Source organism: Gossypium hirsutum, chromosome D12 (assembly GCF_007990345.1).
Source record: "Gossypium hirsutum isolate 1008001.06 chromosome D12, Gossypium_hirsutum_v2.1, whole genome shotgun sequence".
Lineage (NCBI taxonomy): Eukaryota > Viridiplantae > Streptophyta > Magnoliopsida > Malvales > Malvaceae > Gossypium > Gossypium hirsutum.
In genome coordinates this window covers 20,276,103-20,295,739 of record NC_053448.1, presented here as the reverse complement: position 1 = coordinate 20,295,739, position 19,637 = coordinate 20,276,103, and the positions used below count along the sequence as shown (strand labels likewise).

General features: G+C 33.3%; 1 non-coding gene across 1 annotated transcript; it reads left to right on the top strand.

The window, feature by feature from the left end:
- The first annotated feature begins 7,543 nt into the window (after positions 1 to 7,543).
- LOC121224862 (small nucleolar RNA R71) lies at positions 7,544 to 7,650 on the top strand. The gene has a single exon (XR_005922605.1). It is a non-coding gene; the product is annotated as a small nucleolar RNA R71 (small nucleolar RNA).
- Positions 7,651 to 19,637: the final 11,987 nt, after the last annotated feature.

Below are 19,637 nucleotides of genomic sequence, written 5' to 3'. Positions count from 1 at the left end.
AATTCGCACATGCTGAATTTGGTGTTCAATTTAATCTCCCGAAGAACACTTAAAACTATCCGCAAGTGTTCATTGTGCTCCACCTCACTCTTTGAGTAAATTAGAATGTCATCAATAAAGACAACGACACAAGGATCAAGGTAGGACTGGAATACTCTATTCATCAGGTCCATAAATACTGCTGGCGTATTGGTCAAACCAAAGGGCATTACTCAAAATTCGTAGTGGCCATAGTGCATGCAGAATGCAGTCTTTAGAATATCATCCCCTTTTATCTTCACCTGGTAATATCCAGACCATAGATCGATCTTTGAAAAAACTTTGGCTCTGCTAAGTTGATCGAACAAGTCCACAATTTTGAGCAACAGATACTTGTTCTTTATGGCTACCTTTTTTAGCTATCTTTAATAAATACACATTGAAGTGTTCCATCCTTCTTCATAACAAACAATACTGGCACACCTAGAAACACAAAAATATATAAACTTTTTTAGCACCTTTTGAACATGAAATCATGCAAATTCTAAGTAATTTTTGTCTAATTTTATGCTTTTATTATAAAATAATTAAATTGAGCTTAAATTATACTTCATTATGAATTTTAGTTATTTTATTTTAAATTTGCATAATTTGACCATTTTTTGACAGTTTTGCACAAATGGTGAAAATTCAGCTCGGAAGTCACCTTGAATGATTCAAGTATCGATGCACCTTGGGAGCTCAAGATGATAAATTATTAGCCTTGGAGGACTCAAATTCATGTTCTCAGAATTTTTCAAATCAATTGGTCCAAGTGAATTTTATCGGGAAAAATCAGACAATTTGAAGTGGTCAAAAAGGGCTTGAATTGAGCAATTGAAGAAGGAAGAGGGACGAGCCCAAAAGAGCAGCCCAATGCCAACCCAATTGCTGCCAAAATCAGCTAAATAAGCTTATTTTAATAATTGCAAAACAGCCCTCAAACTTCTCTTAAATCCGTTGTCACCCATCGACTTTTTGTGCATTTAATTTCTAGCCACAAGCTAAAAATAACAAAACTAATTCAACCCCTCTCCCTACTATCAAGGGCCAGCTATGGGAAGGGGGATTGACCAATATTTTTAGCTAATTTTAGCTTCCAATTTCAAGTATAAATATTCGCCTTCACTTTCTCAAAAATCATTCCTCACATCCCTCACTTCACAGATTTCTTTCTCACTCACTTTCTCTCTTTCACTTTTCTTTGTTGCCTTTAAATTCCTTCCTTCCCTTGCCGAATTACCCTCTTGAAAAAAGGCTTACATGCTTCTTAGAGTAGCAAAAATTAAGTGTTCATGAAGGCCTTGGATCATCAGAACGAGCAGAGAAGAGAGGGAGCGCACTAGTCTGGCTTCGGAAAACCACCGAGATTTGTTCTTCTAGTTCCCTTCTCTTAACTTTGTTTTAAGTTTTGTTTTGATCATGAGCATGAATATTTTTGTTGTTGCTATTCAATTAATTAAAATGACTTAAATCCATTTCAGGTTAGATTAATTGCATTATGTCCATTTAGATTATTTAAAATGTGTTTGTGTTGTTAAGGCCTCAGTAAATTGTTTAATTAAATAAAACCATGCCTACATTATGCTTATATTTTAATTGTAAGGTAGAAATTGAATTAATTATTAACTGGATTGAAATTATAATTAATTGACACAATATTTAATTGATGCATGTTTAATCTTCTAAGATAGTTGAAGGTTAAATTAGCAACGGTATTGAACAGTACATTAGACTTGCATAACTTGTAAGATTATTGTGATTAAATTGTTTCAATATAGCGATATATTGTTACCTCACTTAATCTTATACTTGATTATTAAAATTTGATTAATTTTTTGTATTGACAAAGAAATATGGTCCAGAGATTAATGGGTTTTAATAGGCAAGTGTGTGCATTAGTTAGCAATTTACCGAGTTATCGTGAAATTATCCGTAACAACATGAACACAACTTTCATTATTTTAAGTTAAAGAATAAAATTGGTCTAATCTCAATTTTTTAAAAATCGTGCAATGTAATTTTATTTTCTTAGATAATCACTTTGTTAAGTTACTTTTAGGTTTAGATAACCTTTTATAAATAAACATATATTTCCTCACCAATTTGTTTAATTTTTACATTTCATAAATATTTTCTTGCACAGTCTCTGTGGGTATGATAACTCAACATTCTTGTCACTTTATTACTTGATACGATTGTGTAAACTTGCACATTTCTGTGGTTCCAAGTTTTTGAGCTCCCAAGGTGCCTCGATACTTGAAACGTTCAAGGTGATTTTCGAGTTGATTTTTCACCCTTTGTGCAAACTTGTCAAAAAATGGTCAAAATATTTAAATTTAATATAAAAATAACTAAAATTTAGAATGACGTATAATTTAAGCTCAATTTAATTATTTTATAATAAAAGCATAAAATTTGACAGAAATTACTTAGAATTTGCATGAATTCATGTTCAAAAGGTGCTAAAAAAATCTATATATTTTGTGTTTCCATACCCCCAAACTTAATTCATTGCTCGTCTCGAGTAATGCACAAATTGCAAAAGAATTGTACGAAAATACCCTTTGAAAAATTCCTTCAAAAAGTACTTCTTCCTATAATTATGAGTTTAATGTCATTATGCTCAAGAACAAAAATTCTAAAATCATGCAACTTAAGTATGCATATTGTTCACATTATTCTCAATTATTCTCATGATAGCAAGAATATAAACTAAATGCTTTCTTAATAAATATATAATAAATTCTTACCAATTAAGTTTTATTTCCTCATTTAAGACTAAGCTGGAATCCCTAAGTTTAATTATGCGTTCACAATTTGTGTTTAGCAATTTCTCTCCATTAATGTAGTCAGCACCAAAATCTGAATCAATAGGTTGTAACATGGCTTGGCTAGGTGTAGGTAAAAGGTAGATAATTTTAAGCTAAAAACCCTAGCTCAGCTTGCATCAACCTTTGGAATAAACACCTCCAAATTCACCAACTAATTTTGCATTTGAGTACACATGCTCCTTGTACATCTATTTTTTTTAGTACATATGCTCTTTTTTCCCTTCACATACGAGCATATTATTGCATGTACTACAAATTTTTTTGAGCATTTGAAACTTTTCAACACCTCAAACTTATTTTCAGAGAATATTCTGGATAGACTGAGTCTAGTGTTTGAGATAATTTAGAGAAAATTTTGAGAGAAGGGATGACTTATTATTGCAAGGTTTGAATAAAATTAGGCCATATAGTCTCAAAGTTGGGTTTCAAGGGATAAATATTCGTTAAGGTTGCTTAGAAAGACTCAAACAGTTCAAACAAAAGTTTGCCTAAATCATTTTCAAAATTACATGCCTCCTAGGAATAAAAAATTTTATGGTTCGATTTACATATTTTATTAAGAGTAACATTTATGTCATAATTCAACTAACATAACAATTATTGAGATAATAGAAATTTATTTATACTAAAGTTTAGCATAATAAATAAAAATTGAAAATTTTGACGAAAATATAACTTAATCATAATTGGATAATAAAAATGAGTTCTGAAAAATACAATTTCACTTTTTGGTCCCTACTTAAGATTAACAATGTCCCCATTTTTAAAAATGACAAGTTTTTAAAATAGGATCCTAGGAAAGGGAGGTGAGTCAAGTTTGACTACTTAAATAACAAGCCTTTCCCAGACAGATTTGTCCTTAGGCATGTACATATTTATTGCCACACTTTTTACTTTAACAAATAAATGTCGTTTTGTCCAATTTTATTCATGACCTAAATTTTCTTTTTATTATGCAAGAAATTAAACTATCCTCCTAAAGAAAGTAAAACCTAAGACTTAAAAAGAAAAGTAAAGGAAAGGAAAGGAAAGACCCCCTTTTTATTTTTCTGTAGACCCATCAGACTCTAACACTATTTGTGTTTCATCATTCTTGGTCTTGCTCGAATCGTCTTGTTCCTTCCTCGATTGTGGAGTCCACGGCTCAAGTATGAAGTTTGGATGTGAAAAGTAAGCCAAAAGAATAGAAAAATTAACAATTAGATAAAGTCTATCCCTTTATTCAACAAAATAAATAAATTTATTTGTCGGGCTACTTAAGAAATATTTTTGGGGAAATCACATTAAGTTAAATTCCCAGGAAAGATTGAAGGGGTCATAGATGGTCCTATTTAAGTTCTAATCTCCTCGATAGAAATTTAATTAATGTAATGATAAAAAAATATCTGCCATTTTATTCAAATGAAAAAAAATAACTAAAAATATAAATTAATGACAAAAAAGTAAAGAGAACTCCCTCTATTTTATTCGGAATCATCATTGGCCAGGGTGGTGTCAAATGGCTATTTGTCATACCGATCATACTCATCTAGAAAGTAATCATACTCTTGCCTAACAAATTTTTCCAACATCTGGTTAGGGAAAGAAAACCATAATTGATTTTTCTTGATGGCCTCGTTTAACTTCTTGTAATTTATGCAAATCCTCCAACCTGTTACTCGAATATCTGAGATAATCCATCCGATACCTTTCTTATGCCTTTCCACTACCACAAGTGACTCATCTTCTGATACGACCACGCCCTGGGAACGTACTTGGATTAGCCCATTAGGCGTCATTTGCAAACTCTTGCACGCTAAGCTAGCTCGTTCTAGCTCAATGGAGCTCAATTCGGCTAGATGCTAGCTCATTGAGCTTAATTCGCTTTTATTTAATTTCATGCATTTTTTAATTTGCTGGAATAAATTAAATGAGTTAGTTTATTAACTTTAGTTCAGCTCAAATAAGTGTTAGTAATTAATTTTATTTCAGCTTAAATAAGTGTTAGTAATTAATTTGTTTAAATCTAGACAAATTTAATTATTTGTGTTTAATGTGTTTCATGCATGCTTTTAATATGTTTTAGTTATTACATAGCATAAATAAGCCTGTTTCATTACATCTAATTAATGTGTCTTGTTTTTTATTTAATATGTCTAAATTCAGCCGAATTTATGAGCAGGTTTATTGACTAAGTTGCTGCCAATTTAATATGTCTTAATCTATCTTTAATTTGTAGTTGCATGTACATATCTTGGACAGCACCTATGCATGTACTATGAATTAATGGTTGAATTTAATTGCTGCAGGTACAATGCATGGACGGAACCCTTAATTGAGCTGATTATTCAGCTAATTCCAACAGCCTTTTCGTGGACATCAAGGGCAAAAGGAGCTGCTGATTGACTTCCCCAACCTGATCGTTTAAGTCTCCAAGGCAGCCTTAAAAGTTTTCATAATGCTACACATTCCGTTCACATTACAAGGCTATCCAGAATTTTGTTTCCGCACACACAAGGTTGTTTGAATTCGTTTTCATACTTGGGTGACCATTACAATAACCAAGCTGCCAATTAAAGCTCCTAAATTATTCAGCTGAACAAGGAACTTCAATTAAAGCCATTCAAGCACCTAGGCCGAATCTACCAAGACATTTCAGCTCACAATCCTTCCATTAATGCCCAGCTGAATGGACTCCATCTAGAAGCTGACTATTGAGCCTTCCAAGCTAAGAAACTTCCCAAGGACGTTCTAGGAAGCTTCATAGAATTTTCCAGCCTATTTAGCTTTAATTTTGTTGACCATTCAGCATCTTTGCTTGTCCATTCGCCTAGCCAATGTCATGGCTATAAATAGTTGATTATTTTCATTGTAAAAGGACTTTTGACTATTGATCATTTTGTTGAATGAACTATGTTCAAAGAGTCAGTTTTCTCCTCTCTAAATTTGTACGAGTTTCTATCTGACTTATCTAGCGTGCTAGTGGTGTCAACCAAACTCCTTTCGAACTTATCACTAATCCTGGTGTGGCGTTCATCCATTTCAATATACCTTGGTTCCTACTTTGCTTAGTAGCGGGTCGAGGTCCATATTCCTATTTCCATCTTTTCACCTTAAACCATATAAGATTTGGGGTGATACTTATTATAGTATTGAAACTTTATTGAAGTTTAAGTTCTATTATCCATCTCCATCAATTACCTTTTAAAAGCTTCCACAACCCTTAGCCTAAATCACCCAATTTTGACAACTCCAACTACTTCTCGTCGACGATCGGGCAACTACGTGAAATGACTCGATTAACCTGGGCCGGTTTGCATCATCTTCTTGATTATTGATGAACTCAATTAAAATAATGACAGGTAAAGATAGAGCCAAATAATCATATTTCAAATGAGGAGGCAAAATATTCAGTTCCAATTCATCTGGCTCTTCAATCAGTGCCTTTGGTTGTTGTACTCCCAAGATGATAACTCAAATGATTCTAGTGAAACTTCCTGAGTGAATCCCTTCGAATTTGCTTCTAACAAAGCCAAACATTCCTCATTTTCATCATCACTTGGTGAATCTGCTAGTAGAATAGGTTCTAATGGATTGTCTTGAGAATTGTTTTCCAATTCAGTAGAAGCCATTGATTCTATCTCGGGAACAACAAAGCATTCTTCAACTAAATCTGGGGATTTAGTAGCATTTAAGTCATTAAAAGTCATCTTGTCATCCAAAATTTTCTTAAATTTAGTATCATCCTGCTACTTAAGCCTTTGCAGATATGGAGGTGGTGGTACCTTGGCATGGACTAGACTACTCTTCTGAGGGATTGTTTTTGCATTTAACAAAGGTGTTAGATTATCAAAATTGACTATTTTAGGATTTATCTCATCGAAGTTTTTAACATTCAGCTTTTGTTAAGCAAGAGTTTGAACTCTCGATTGAACTTCCTCTTTGTCAATAGGCCCGTCTTTAACCTCAACTACCTTGGAATCCAATGTCTTTCCACTTCGAAAAGTAACCGCTTTAGAATTTTCTTTTCTCGAAATTCTTGGATTTTCAATATAGCAGAGCAAAGCTCCTTGGGGTTTATTTCAAATTTCATTCGCTAGTTGACCTATTTGATTCCCTAGATTTCTTAAAGTGGCATCATTCTTCGCTATGTATGCCTTCAGCAGATTCTTAAGATCGCTTGAAGATTCAATTGGTGGGGGTTGTTGCACTTGTTGAGAATATTCTGGCAGATAATTTGGTCAAGATAGCAGAGAAGATCTGTTAGGGTTTGCCCATCGATTACTCCATGGAAAATTTGGATGATACTTCCTTGAAGAGTTGTAGGAATTCGATTGCAGAACATTCCAATTTTGAGTTCCCATGTAATATTTTGACTCTGGATTCAATGGGTAATTTTAAAAAAATGGCTATCTCCACAGTATTCACAAGAAATATTCTCAAACTGGTTTAGCTGCTGACCTGTCCACAAAGATGATATCTGGGCTGTCAAAGAAGTAAGCGCATCAACTTCATGTACTCCTACTACTCATCTTTCTAAGGTTGCTCAGTTGGTTGGTCATTGATAGTTATTGCTAGAAATTCTTTTAATAATCTCGTAAGCCTCATTGTAGGACTTAGAAATAAGGGCTTCATTTGTCGAAGCGTCCACAATCATTCTAGTATGAGCATTTAGACCAATATAGAAAGTCTCCATTTGAACACAATAAGGAATGCCATGATGAGGACACTTTTGGAATAGCTCATTGAACTACTTTCATGTCTCATATAAAGATTCTTCATCAAGTTGCTAAAATAAAGTGATTTCATTTCGAAGCTTGGCAGTCAAAGATGGAGGAAAGTATTTCATTAAGAAACGTCCAACGAAATCTTGCCAAGTAGTTACAGAACAGGACGGTAGGGAGTTTAACCATGCTCGTGCTCTATCTCTTAAGGAGTATGGAAATAGTTTTAATCTCAAGGCGTCCTCGGTCACCCCAATCATTTTAAATGAGTCACTCACTTCCATGAATAGCCAAAGAATAAGATGTGGATCTTCAGTAGGCATCCCACTAAGTTGACCTATATTTTGCAATAGTTGGAACTTGACTGATTTTAGTTCGAATTGTGGTGCGTCAATTTCGGGCTTCACAATACCTGAATTGAGTTAATTAAATAGAGGAATGACATATTTTCAAATGATACCATTTTTATCATTGGCAACAATGACCGAATTGCGAGCATTATCCGCAAATGCTCTTCCTTGATCATGTTGTAGAGGATCCATTATCACCTGATTAATAATGAAAACTATTAAAGTGAAACAAAAAATTGAATCAAATTGCAATATAATTAATTTCACAAATAATTGACTAAAATAATAGTCTGTGGCGATGATGCCAAAAACTTGGAACGACAGAAATGTACAAGTGTACACAGTCGTATCAAGTAATAAAGTGACAAGAATGTCGAGTTATTGTTCCTACATAGGCTGTGCAAGAAAATATTTATGAAATGTAAGATTTAAACAAATTGGCAAGGAAAAATATATTCGTTTATAAGAGGTGATCTAAAACTAAAACTAACTTAACTAAGTGATTATCTAAGAAAATAAAATTTCAATGCACGATTTCTAAAAAAATGAGTTTAATCAATATGACATAAATGTGTTAGATCAATTTTATTCTTTAACTTAGAATGATTAAAGCTGTTGTGTTCATGTTGTTACGAATAATTTCACGACAATTTGGTAAATTGCTAACTAATGCACATACCTACCTATTAAAACCCATTAATCTCTTGAACATATTTCTACGTCAATGAAAATAATTAATCAAATTTTAATAAGCAAGTATAAGATTAAGTGAGGTAACAATATATCGCTATATTGAAACAATTTAATCACAATAATCTTACAAGTTATGCAAGGCTAACATACTGTTTAATATCGTTGCTAATTTAACCTTCAACCTGAGAAGATTAAACGTGCATCAATTAAATATTGTGTCAATTAATTATAATTTCAATCTGGTTAATAATTAATTCAATTACTACCTTACAATTAAAGTGTAAGCATAACGTAGGCATGATTTTATTTAATTGAACAATTTACTGAGACCTAATAACAATACAAACACATTTTAAATAATCTAATTAGACAAAATGCAATTAATCTAACATGAAATGAATTTAAGTTAGTTTAATTAACTGAAGAACAAAAACAAAAATGTTCATGTTCATGATCAAAACAAAACCTAAAATAAAGTTAAGATAAGGAACTAGAAGAACAAATCTCGGTGGTTTTTCGCAGCCAGACTAGTACGCTATTCTCTTCTCTGCTCGTTCTGATGATCCAAGGCCTTCATGAACACTCGATTGCTGCTAGTCCAAGAGGTGTGCAAGATCTTTTTCAAGAGGGGAATTCGACAAGGGAAGAAAGGAATTTAAAGGCAACAAAGAAAAGTGAAAGAGAGAAAGTGAGTGAGTGAGTGAGGTGTGAAGTGATGGGTGATTTTTGAGAAAGTGAAGGGGCATATTTATACTTGAAATTGATAGCTCAAATTAGCTAAAAATAACCACCAACCCCTTCCCATGGCTAGCCCTTGATAGTAGGGAGAGGGGTTGAATTGATTTTGCTATTTTTAGCTTGTGGCCAGAAATTAAATGCACGAAAAGTGGAGGGGTGAGGGTGAGAATGGATTTAAAAGAAGTTTGAGGGCTATTTTGCAATTATTATAATCAGGTTACTTAGCTGATTTGGGTAGAAATTGGGTCAGCATTAGGTTTCTCCTTTGGGCTCGTCCCTCTTCCTTCTTCAACTGCTCAATTCAGGCCCTTTTTGTCCACTTCAAGTTGTCCGATTTTCTCAATAAAGTTCACTTGGACCAATTGATTTAAATAAGTATAAGAAAATAAATTTGAGTCCTAAAAGGCTAATAATTTATCATGTTGATCTCCCCATGTGCCACGATACTTGAATTGTTCAAGGTGACTTCCGAGTTGATTTTTCACCCTTTGTGCAAAACTGTCAAAAAAGGGTCAAATTATGCAAATTTAATATAAAAATAAGTAAAATTCATAATGAAGTATAATTTAAGCTCAATTTAATTATTTTATAATAAAACCATAAAATTTGACATAAATTACTTAGAATTTGCATGAATTCATGTTCAAAAGGTGGTAAAAAAGTCTATATAAATTTTTGTGTTTCCAGCACCCCAAGGTGAAACACTTGGTTTGATGAACCCTTTATCCAAAATTTCTTATAACTGATTTTTCAACACCTTCAAATCTATTGGGGCCATTCTAGAAGGCACTCTTGAGATAAGAGCAGTTCCTAGCGTCACATCAATAGAGAATTCCACATCCTTGTTTGGCAGAATCCTCGGTAATTCTTTTGGAAAAACATCGGGAAATTTATTCATAATTTGTACTTGTATGAAGTATGTCCTCACCATATTAGAATTTAGGATATATGCGAAATAGGCATCACTACCCTTAACAAACAATTTTTGTGTTGAAATTGCTAAAACTAATTTGTTCCTGACATCACGCTTTATTCCCGAAACAAACACCATATCACCAGTTATGGGTACTAACCATACCCCTCTAGACTTGCACTCAACCACAACATTATGTCTCATCAACCAATCCAATCCCAATATGACATCGAACTCATCAAAACTCAAAAACATTAAATCTGCTAGGAATACATGTCCACCATAACTCCGTGAAAAGGCCTTTACCACTCTATTTACTACAGTACTCTAGCCTAGGAGATTTGTGACTAACATGCTAACCTTTGTGGGGACAACTCTAAGACTCTGCTCGGTCACAAACTTATCACAAATATAAGAATGGGTAGACCCAGGATTTATCAATGCATATAATCAGGTGCCAAATAAAGAAAAATTTCTCGTAATAACGTTGTGAGCTTCAACATCCTCTTTTGCCTGCATGATGTACACCCTAGTTCAAGATTTCAAGTTGGGTATGATTATATTCCTTCTTGGAGCTCCCTAGACCGACCTTTATTTAACCACTACCCCTGATTTCACTTTCAGTTGGGACTCTTTAACCACATGTACTGATTCCTTAGTATTTCCTTCTACGCTTATGGGGCAATCTCTCTTGTAATAGTCTTGGGTTCCACAATTAAAACATCCCCCAGTGGCCCTCTAGTATATGCCACTATGGTTCTTCTTGCAACTATTACAAATAAGAAGTTTCATTCTCAGGGACCCTTCCGTGATGTCACTTGGCTAAGACTCCTTTCTCGTTGGAAGTCCACAGTTTGTGACTCCCTAGATGGGGTACCAGAATATCCTCTGACATCTCTGGGTCTTTTGAACCCAAAATACACATTTGGCCGGAAGTTGTACACTTGCTTCTTTCCCTATCCTTGACCTTATTTCTTTCTTGAATAGCTACGTCCATTCTTTGGGCCTTAGCAGACAAGGCTGCGAAGTCTCTAATCTCGAGGGCAGATAGTTGTACTCTCAATTCCTTATTCACATCTCCTTCAAACCTAATGCATAGACGTTCCTCTTCTAGAACCAAATCTTTAGCGTACTTGCCTAGCTTGATAAATTCCTTCTCATACTCAAACACTGCCATTTTTCCCTATTTGAGTTCCAAAAAGTCTTTCTTCATCTGTTCAACAAAGAGTCGGTTGATAAACATGTCCTTAAACTTCTTTAGGAAAAATTCCCAATTCACCTAATCTATTGGGCCACGCTAAATACTGTTGTCCACCACTGATACGCCTCATCCCTAAGTAGAGAGGTGGTGCATGTCAAACTATCAACCGGAGAACACCATAGCTCCTCGACTACACAAAAAACTCAAGAAAGCTAGTTTTTTTTCTACAACTAGATCATCCCCTTTACTACGTCGAAACTCTTTAGCACCCTGTATATGGATGATCTCCATCAGGTCCTCTCTAGTCACAGCTACAGTTGGAGTTAGAGGTATAGGGTATGCTAGCTGTGCAACCTCTGCTGTGCTCATCGTCTCCTATTGTCTCACTGATTTTTCACGGCGTCTATAAGATGAGGATGGAGCAGCTCCCATGTAACGATCAAACCATTTCCCCACAATGTAGCCACCATTTCCATTAAGGCATCCTTAGCCTCAGTTCCTAGTACTCCTCAGCTCATAGAAGGTGCAAGGTTTCTCACTTGTGGCGGAGCATTACTTTGTATTTCCTCACCATCATCTTCCCTAGCATTCACCGAAATACTTTTTCCTTCGCTACAATACGCACAAATTTAATTAGCAATACTATGGGAAATCCAGCAAAATTTAGGTAACATGTATTGCGAGGTTTCTAATTGACACTAATTTTTGAGAATCGACTAAACCAAAGATCTGATACCAATTAAACTTGTAACACCCCACGCTCAACTCAATCGTCAAATCTGAGTATAGAGCATCAGAGGTTGACCCGATTAGAAAACACACATTTCTACTTTTTAAAACCATTATCCATTTTAGCGAGTACCCCTTTTACTAGAACGAAATTCCTTAATTTAAGATTATATATATTTGGAAGCACAATTTTAAAACAACAACCTGGTGCATTCAAATATTTAAAGACGCATGAATTAAAATTTGGCAGCTGCTTAATTAACATTAATGAGTCACAATTAACATTATGCTAACAAGGCTTCCATTCAAAATTTGAAGTGTTCAAAATAACATTTTAATACAGATTAAAACATCCAAAAGGGTAGTATCTAACCATTATCCTAGTACCCCCAGCAAATACATGTTAACCCTAAAAATAAGAAGGCTCACAAATGGCCACAAATCTGGTTGTATCCCTTCAATCACCACAATTAACTTAAGAACTTGAAAGGAAGAAAGAAATTGGGTAAGTTCGTATGAACAATCTCACAATAATTTCTATCAGACATTAAGAAAAAGGGACTCGATTAATTCACCATAGTTGACGGCTATATTACTCTGATCACGTAGATCAACTAGCGGACACTATCGTAATTAAATTTAGCCGATTGGCGGATGACACTAGATTCTAAGCCCATATAGGATAGTCATGGGCACATATGCTCCGTGAATATGTAACTTGCATGGACTACCATTTAAGATTGAGTAACTTACTGTTTATGTTTTCATGTAACGTGCACTACCACATGCACCCTTTTTCCACGTACATCCTTCCTTGTGCTAGCTTCCGATTGCGATTCGCCAAGAACCCATTTTTTTTTGTATCTTCATATTCATTCATCAGAGCTATTAAACAACATCACCTTTGTATGCTCCTAACTCCCTTCATTGTATGAACACATAGGTGTTCCCCTACAAGGTCGAGTTTTCACCAATCACGGTTTGCATCTAAGTGCCATACCAAAGGCAAAACATTTTCTTGTGTCTTTTATATCATAATACACAATATCCCTCTGATACCTCATTACATCCATCTAGATACGGAGCTTGTGCATCGAGGAAGGAGTACTCAAACGATGAATATATCAAGTGTTTTGGGTATGTTTAACTGTTTATGGCCTTGCTTACACTGACTCTTGGACAGGCTTCCTCAGACATAAACCTTAGAGACAAATGACAAGCCACTTACCTGGCTAAGCAAAGTTTAGAAGTAAACGAATTAACTCAAATACCAGATACAAAGTACAAAAGAACTCACCAAAACACTTTATGTAGAGTTTTACCTACTCTACTGGTTCTTTCCCTTTAGTACCGGGACCTTCTCTCATTTTTTTAGCTAAAACAATAAAACAACTTCTTTAATTATAAAAAAGGACAAAAAATTTATGATACAACAAGAATTTAGAGACATGCAAATCATTTCTGGATTCCTACCCAATATTCAAAGAAATCTTACCATTCATTTCTTAAGTCAGTGTCTATTTATCTAGTAAATCTTAAAAGAAGGTTGAAGAATTTACCAGCAGAAAACTAGCATAGAAGCTCTCCTAAGCTTTTACAATTAACACCCTTATTAGTGAAGAAGAACTCTCCTAATTTCTTCGATGATAATAAAGTCTGATTGAGAAGATGAATCAAAAATCTTCTTTCCACTATCACGCTACCCTATTTATAGATAACCCAAATCCAAATCCTAATTTGGATTATCTCTAATCATTACTCATTATCGCACGCTTTTGCCAATTAATCACATCCTACAAGGCTCTACAAGTGTCTTAATTACTGACACATTGCCTCCGCTAAGATGCTAGGTGATCTAAACGTATCCTACAAGCCATAGTACTGACTTAAGTAACGACACTAAAAACATGGGTGGAGATCTTATTAGGGGGAAAGTCTGCCTAATAAGGTCCTCACCCTAACTACAATCTCGCTGTCACTCATAATGGTATTTCATACTATTGATGAAGTTCTTTGCAGTACTCCATCTCGAAGTAACCAACCTTATCTAGTCTAAGTCTGTCATCTTAGGTAATTTTTGCCAGCATAGTCTCCCGAACCGATCCGGTTCACAAAACCAGGGTGTAAGACAACTAGCATACCGTATAAAAGATTAATATTGGTAAGGAACGCTTGTAATATCCCTAAATTGGGTCTAGTAGTTTTGGGTATATTTTTTGAGTTTTGAGTGTAAAATTAGGAATTTACAGGGTTTCTAGTAATTTTTTATTTAATTTAGAAGGTTAATTCATCTAAAATCGATTAAATAATAATCCAAAAATAAAAAATAAATATTTTTGAAAAAGTAATTTTAAAGATTTTAAGTAATTATTAGTGAAAATAATCAATTTGGGTTGAAAAAGAATTTTAAAATAATTTTTATTGGGGGTAATTTGAGTAAAATTTAAATATTAATTAAATAGGATTTAATTGTAAAACAATGAAAAATTTCGAGTATTTATATGGCAAATAAACCTTAAAATTCAGAATTTTGGAGGGAAAGGACTAAATGGTAAAGTAAGGGAAATGTAGGAGTTACCATTAGGCAAATTTCCCAATTTTTAAATTTCTGATGGGTGGTTTAAGTTTTAAAACTAATGTATCTAGCCCACTTTTCACACATTTTACATTAGATTAGAGAGCTTTAAATTTTTTTTGCATGATTTTAAAGATCTATTATCAGAGAATAGATCCAACCAATTTCCTTCTCAAAATACTCGCTCAATTCAACCGAAATTATTATCAAAAGTAGCCAAAAATATTCTGAAATTTCTTAAGTTTCTTGAATCAAGATTTTCAATCAACAAATTTAGAGTGAATCAAAGGTAATATTCAATCCTAAACTTGTTTTTATGATGTTTAGAAACATTTTTACATGATTTGGGAGTCAATTAAAGGATTTTTATGAATGTCATCTTCTTTCAAGAACACACAGTTCTTTAACGGTGGATCTTGAATTTTGAGAGGAAATCCACAAATCAATGAATGTTCCAACTCAAAATTGATCTATTAAAAGGTTTTTGATCTTATTTATCAAGATTAAACATGATTTGTGAGGTAATTTAAAGAAATTCGAATTTCATCATCTTCATGAACTGATTTTCTGAAATTTTGTGAAATTGTTGTAAAGATGAAATTGATGCTTAGTATAAGTGTATTTAGTCTAGTATTGATGAATGAAAGTGTTTAGGAGGGTTGGAGAGATCGATTTTGTGAGGAATTGAGTTTTCGACTTGATGTTACAAATCTAGTAAGATATCTTTATGAGAGGATTTCGATTAATATAGTTAATTAAAATTCGTGTTTATTATAGCATTAAAAAGGTGGTAATGTCTACTTTATCACTGTTGAAGTTCCGAATCTTGAAGAGGACCGAGCTAACCATAATTGAAGTTTGGATTTGCTTGGTTGATCTCTTATTTGTGGTAGAAAAAAATTAAGTGGTTCCATTGGATATAGTTGGAAAGCCATAGGATTTGTGAGTACTCACCTTTATTGGTGACATTGTAAGCATATGGCTTTAGGTGGACTATTTTGTTTAGAGTAGATAAGGGAGTGGTAAGCATGACTTTCCACTCATTCGGTTATTTGAGGTGCTATAAGGGAGTCTGTGCTTCAACCCACTCAACTCGGTGGACTGTATTTGATATTTATGGGACTTTGGAGATCCGTTTATCCGATTTATGATCACCCGATTAAGCCTTGAGAAGTGTATGCCAATATATTTATGTGTGATTATTGTTATACCATTCAATGTTTGTAAGCCATGAATGATTGATTCTTGATATTGATAAAAGCATATGGAAATTAAATTGACATGTTTCTTTATTATGGCTGATAATTGGTGATTGACTGGATGTGTTTTAAGCATGATTTGGATGTTAATATACTAGTCCTTTTTATTAACAATCACTAAGCTTTTTAAAACTCACACCCTTACAATTTGTGCAGTTAATCGTCGAGCTTGAGGAGCCGAGCAAGAGTGTTCCAAGAGAGTTAGGCTTGGTAAAGTCTTTATTACATGTTTTAGAGACTGTAATCGGAACTCCCAGGAATTAGTTTAATTTTGGTTATAATTGGACTTTGGACATTGGACATTTTGATTTTGGATGGTTTTATAATAATTTAAGCCTTATTTGAGTTTAATTATTGAATGATTTACGGTGTATTATTGCCTGATAACACGGTGATTGATAACACATGTGTGAGGCATAAAATTTATACTAACGATTGTTTAAATGAAGCTTCCATAGAGTGGTTTACTAGCGACTAAGGTACACCACTTGTTTGATATATTCGGTGTTTGTTATGCATGGAATGAATTGCCTAATTCTATTTAAATGTGGCTTTATTGATGTCAAGAAATGCAATTGAAGGTGTATGCATATGTATGTTAATTAATCGTAGCTAAATCAGGTTTAATTGGCCATTAAAATATGCAAATTTGGGTTTTAAAACAAGTTTTTTGCAAAAATAGGTGTAGTGGTTTTCACACGGGCGTGTGCGATCGGTCTAAAAGTTTTTTACAACATGAACACGGTTGTTTAGTGACACACGGTCTGGGGGACATGGCCTTGTGGGTTTTTGGGGGTTTGAATTTTTCTCTTAAAATTAATATTCTAATTTGTCCAAGTTACAATTTAATCTTGAAAATTAATTAGTCTAATTAGAGCCTTAGATGATAAATAAACTTGGTAAAATTTTAGGATTAGTCTTGTAGTGGGTAAAATTCGATAGCAATGCACTTAATTTTTAATTTTGAATAGATCTTGATAGTTTACACTTGTTACAATTTAGTCCTTAATAATAAAACTTGAATTAGACATAGTAAACGAACTCAAATTAAGCTGAAATTTTTCGGATTCCATAATTTGACTAAAAGAAGGTCGATAAACACTTAGATCTAAAATTGGGATGATTTAGCATAGGTTCTAAAAATAACAAAAATGCCCTTAGGTTAAATTACCTAGGAAAAGTTTAAAATTGGCTCATAATTTGCTTTTGCATTAATAAATAACTAATAATTAGATAAGATTGAGGTGTTATAAGGTCAGGGTGTGTCTTGGGTGGTCGTTAGCCGGAGAGTCACTTAGGTGGCTAATCTAATGCTTCGAATTCGGGCATGTCTGTCTCGGTCTAGTTTGAGGTGTCACAAGACTTGGAGGAAAAACCACCCACCTATAAGAAAATAAAAAAACCATGTGCTTTCTATTAATATATCAATCTCCTAAACTTAGAAATTCATTTTCAATGTTTACAAGGTTTCTATGGTAAACCTACTTTAGAGGAAAATGCCATTCAATCTAATGAAATGACAATATGTTGTTCTAGGAAAAGAATGGGTAACATATTTCTCTTTTATGTTTCAATCGCATCGATATCCCCAATATATTGTTATATTCAATAAATTGAGATTTTAATTGTTGGAACTAAAAATAGATTTGAATTATATTTTTTTTAACTTGGAAAAAATTTTCTAAGGATCAGGCGAAATGGCTCGAAGGCTTTCTTTCCGTTACAGTTGGAATTTAGTGAGCATTATTCAAACATTGTCCACGACGACAACTTTTCCATGTGGATTTTCCAGCCCAATGTATCAATGAAAGTTCTTGTATACATTCCAATCCTATATTACTAATGTGAAAGCATTTTCATCCATGGTTTTAGTTTTTAATATATAATACTAGTAATGTTATTCCATTAAATCTTTTTTGATACGAGACCCATAAAAGCACCTGAACTGGATGGTAATAAGAACGCATACGGAATAGGATCACAAGTTTGTCCTAGCAGAATTTGGCCTAGGGCGAAAACTTGGAGTTTAACACAACCCTGAAATGCAAACAAATCCAAATCATATCTAAGAATTAAAAAGGGAAGCAATTAAAAGAAGTAATAAATATAGGAAAAAAGAACAAGGAATACAAATTAGAGATTAAAAATAATTATATAAGAACAAAACATAATAACAAAGAAACGAAACAATATAGAAGGAAAAGATGAAAAATGGCGTGTTAAATTCTTAAGGAGCCTTGGAAACTAGATGAATCCACAACCCCTTCAAACGGCTCTAATTTACCCTCCATGAAAGAAAACTTGACAAGAAAAAGCTTGAAAATGATTTTCACAATCTGAAAATATTGTTAAAACTCTTCTAAAAGAAAACTCAAGAGAAATTCTCTAAAAAAAACTCAAAAATAATATTTTATTAACTCAAAATAGAAAAGTTGTTGAATGAATTATGAATTGTGTACAATGACGAGGCCTTTATATAGGTTAGCTAAGTACATCCAAATAAAACTCTCAAGTATATTGAAACTCTAATTAATCTAAATAAGAAGTATCTTTAAACTAAGCTTTCTTGTTGACTAAGAAACATAAAACTTCTAAATAACTCAAAATACTTAAAAAATATCAAAATTCAGAATAAATAAATAATGAAATAAAAGACCTAATAAGTACAATATTGGGCTCATATATAATAATAAGTAAGTCTAAAAATTAGACCCAAATTATGTAAACTCGAATTAAAAGCATGAACTACTAATTTCCGTAACAATCTCGTCCAGAAATTTAACCCGCATGGTATTCACTAATATGGTCATAACTTGAGCTCCAAAACTCCAAATCTAGTGATTCAAGTTGCTTTTCCAAGCTAAGAGATAAATCTTCAAACTCTGTGCAGACATCTCAACCCAGAAATGTCTGAATCCCATCCAAAAAATCATCACAAATTGACTGATTTTGCAAACTTGAAAATTAGAAGCTTCGTCGAATGTAATTTAATACATTTCACCCCATCTGTGCATGTATCAGAACATCTATGTGAAATAACATATAAATTTATTACATTGCAATTTTTAGGATTTTTTTTAAAAAAATTCACAGTAATCAATGCAAAATTTGATTGCTTTAGAAAATATCAAGTATCAAGTACAATCATCCCGAAAAGGTATTACATTTAATGTCACACAAGTTTAACAAAACCATTGACCTTCCTTCGCCAATATGTTATTTAACCTATCATAGATTCTACTTCCAATTCTCATATAAAAGAAATCTCCTTCTCTTCTATCCCAAACAATCAACTTGCCATAGTGTCATTTTTCCCTTAACTGATATAATGATTCGTATGTCCATTGAATATGATCCATCTGATAGTTCCACATCTTCGACATTAGTTATCAATATACCAAAGAGGCCGAAAGAGGAGATACTCAGATCTAGTCATGGTGCTATTTCAACCAGCATATTGCATGGAAGATTAATATTAGTAAAGAAAGCTTGGAGGAAAAACCATCCACTCCTCAAGAAATAAAAATCCCTGTGCTTTCTATTAATATATCAATCTCCTAAACTTAAAAATTCATTATCAATGTGTACAAGTTTCTATGCTAAACCTACTTTAGAGGCGAATAT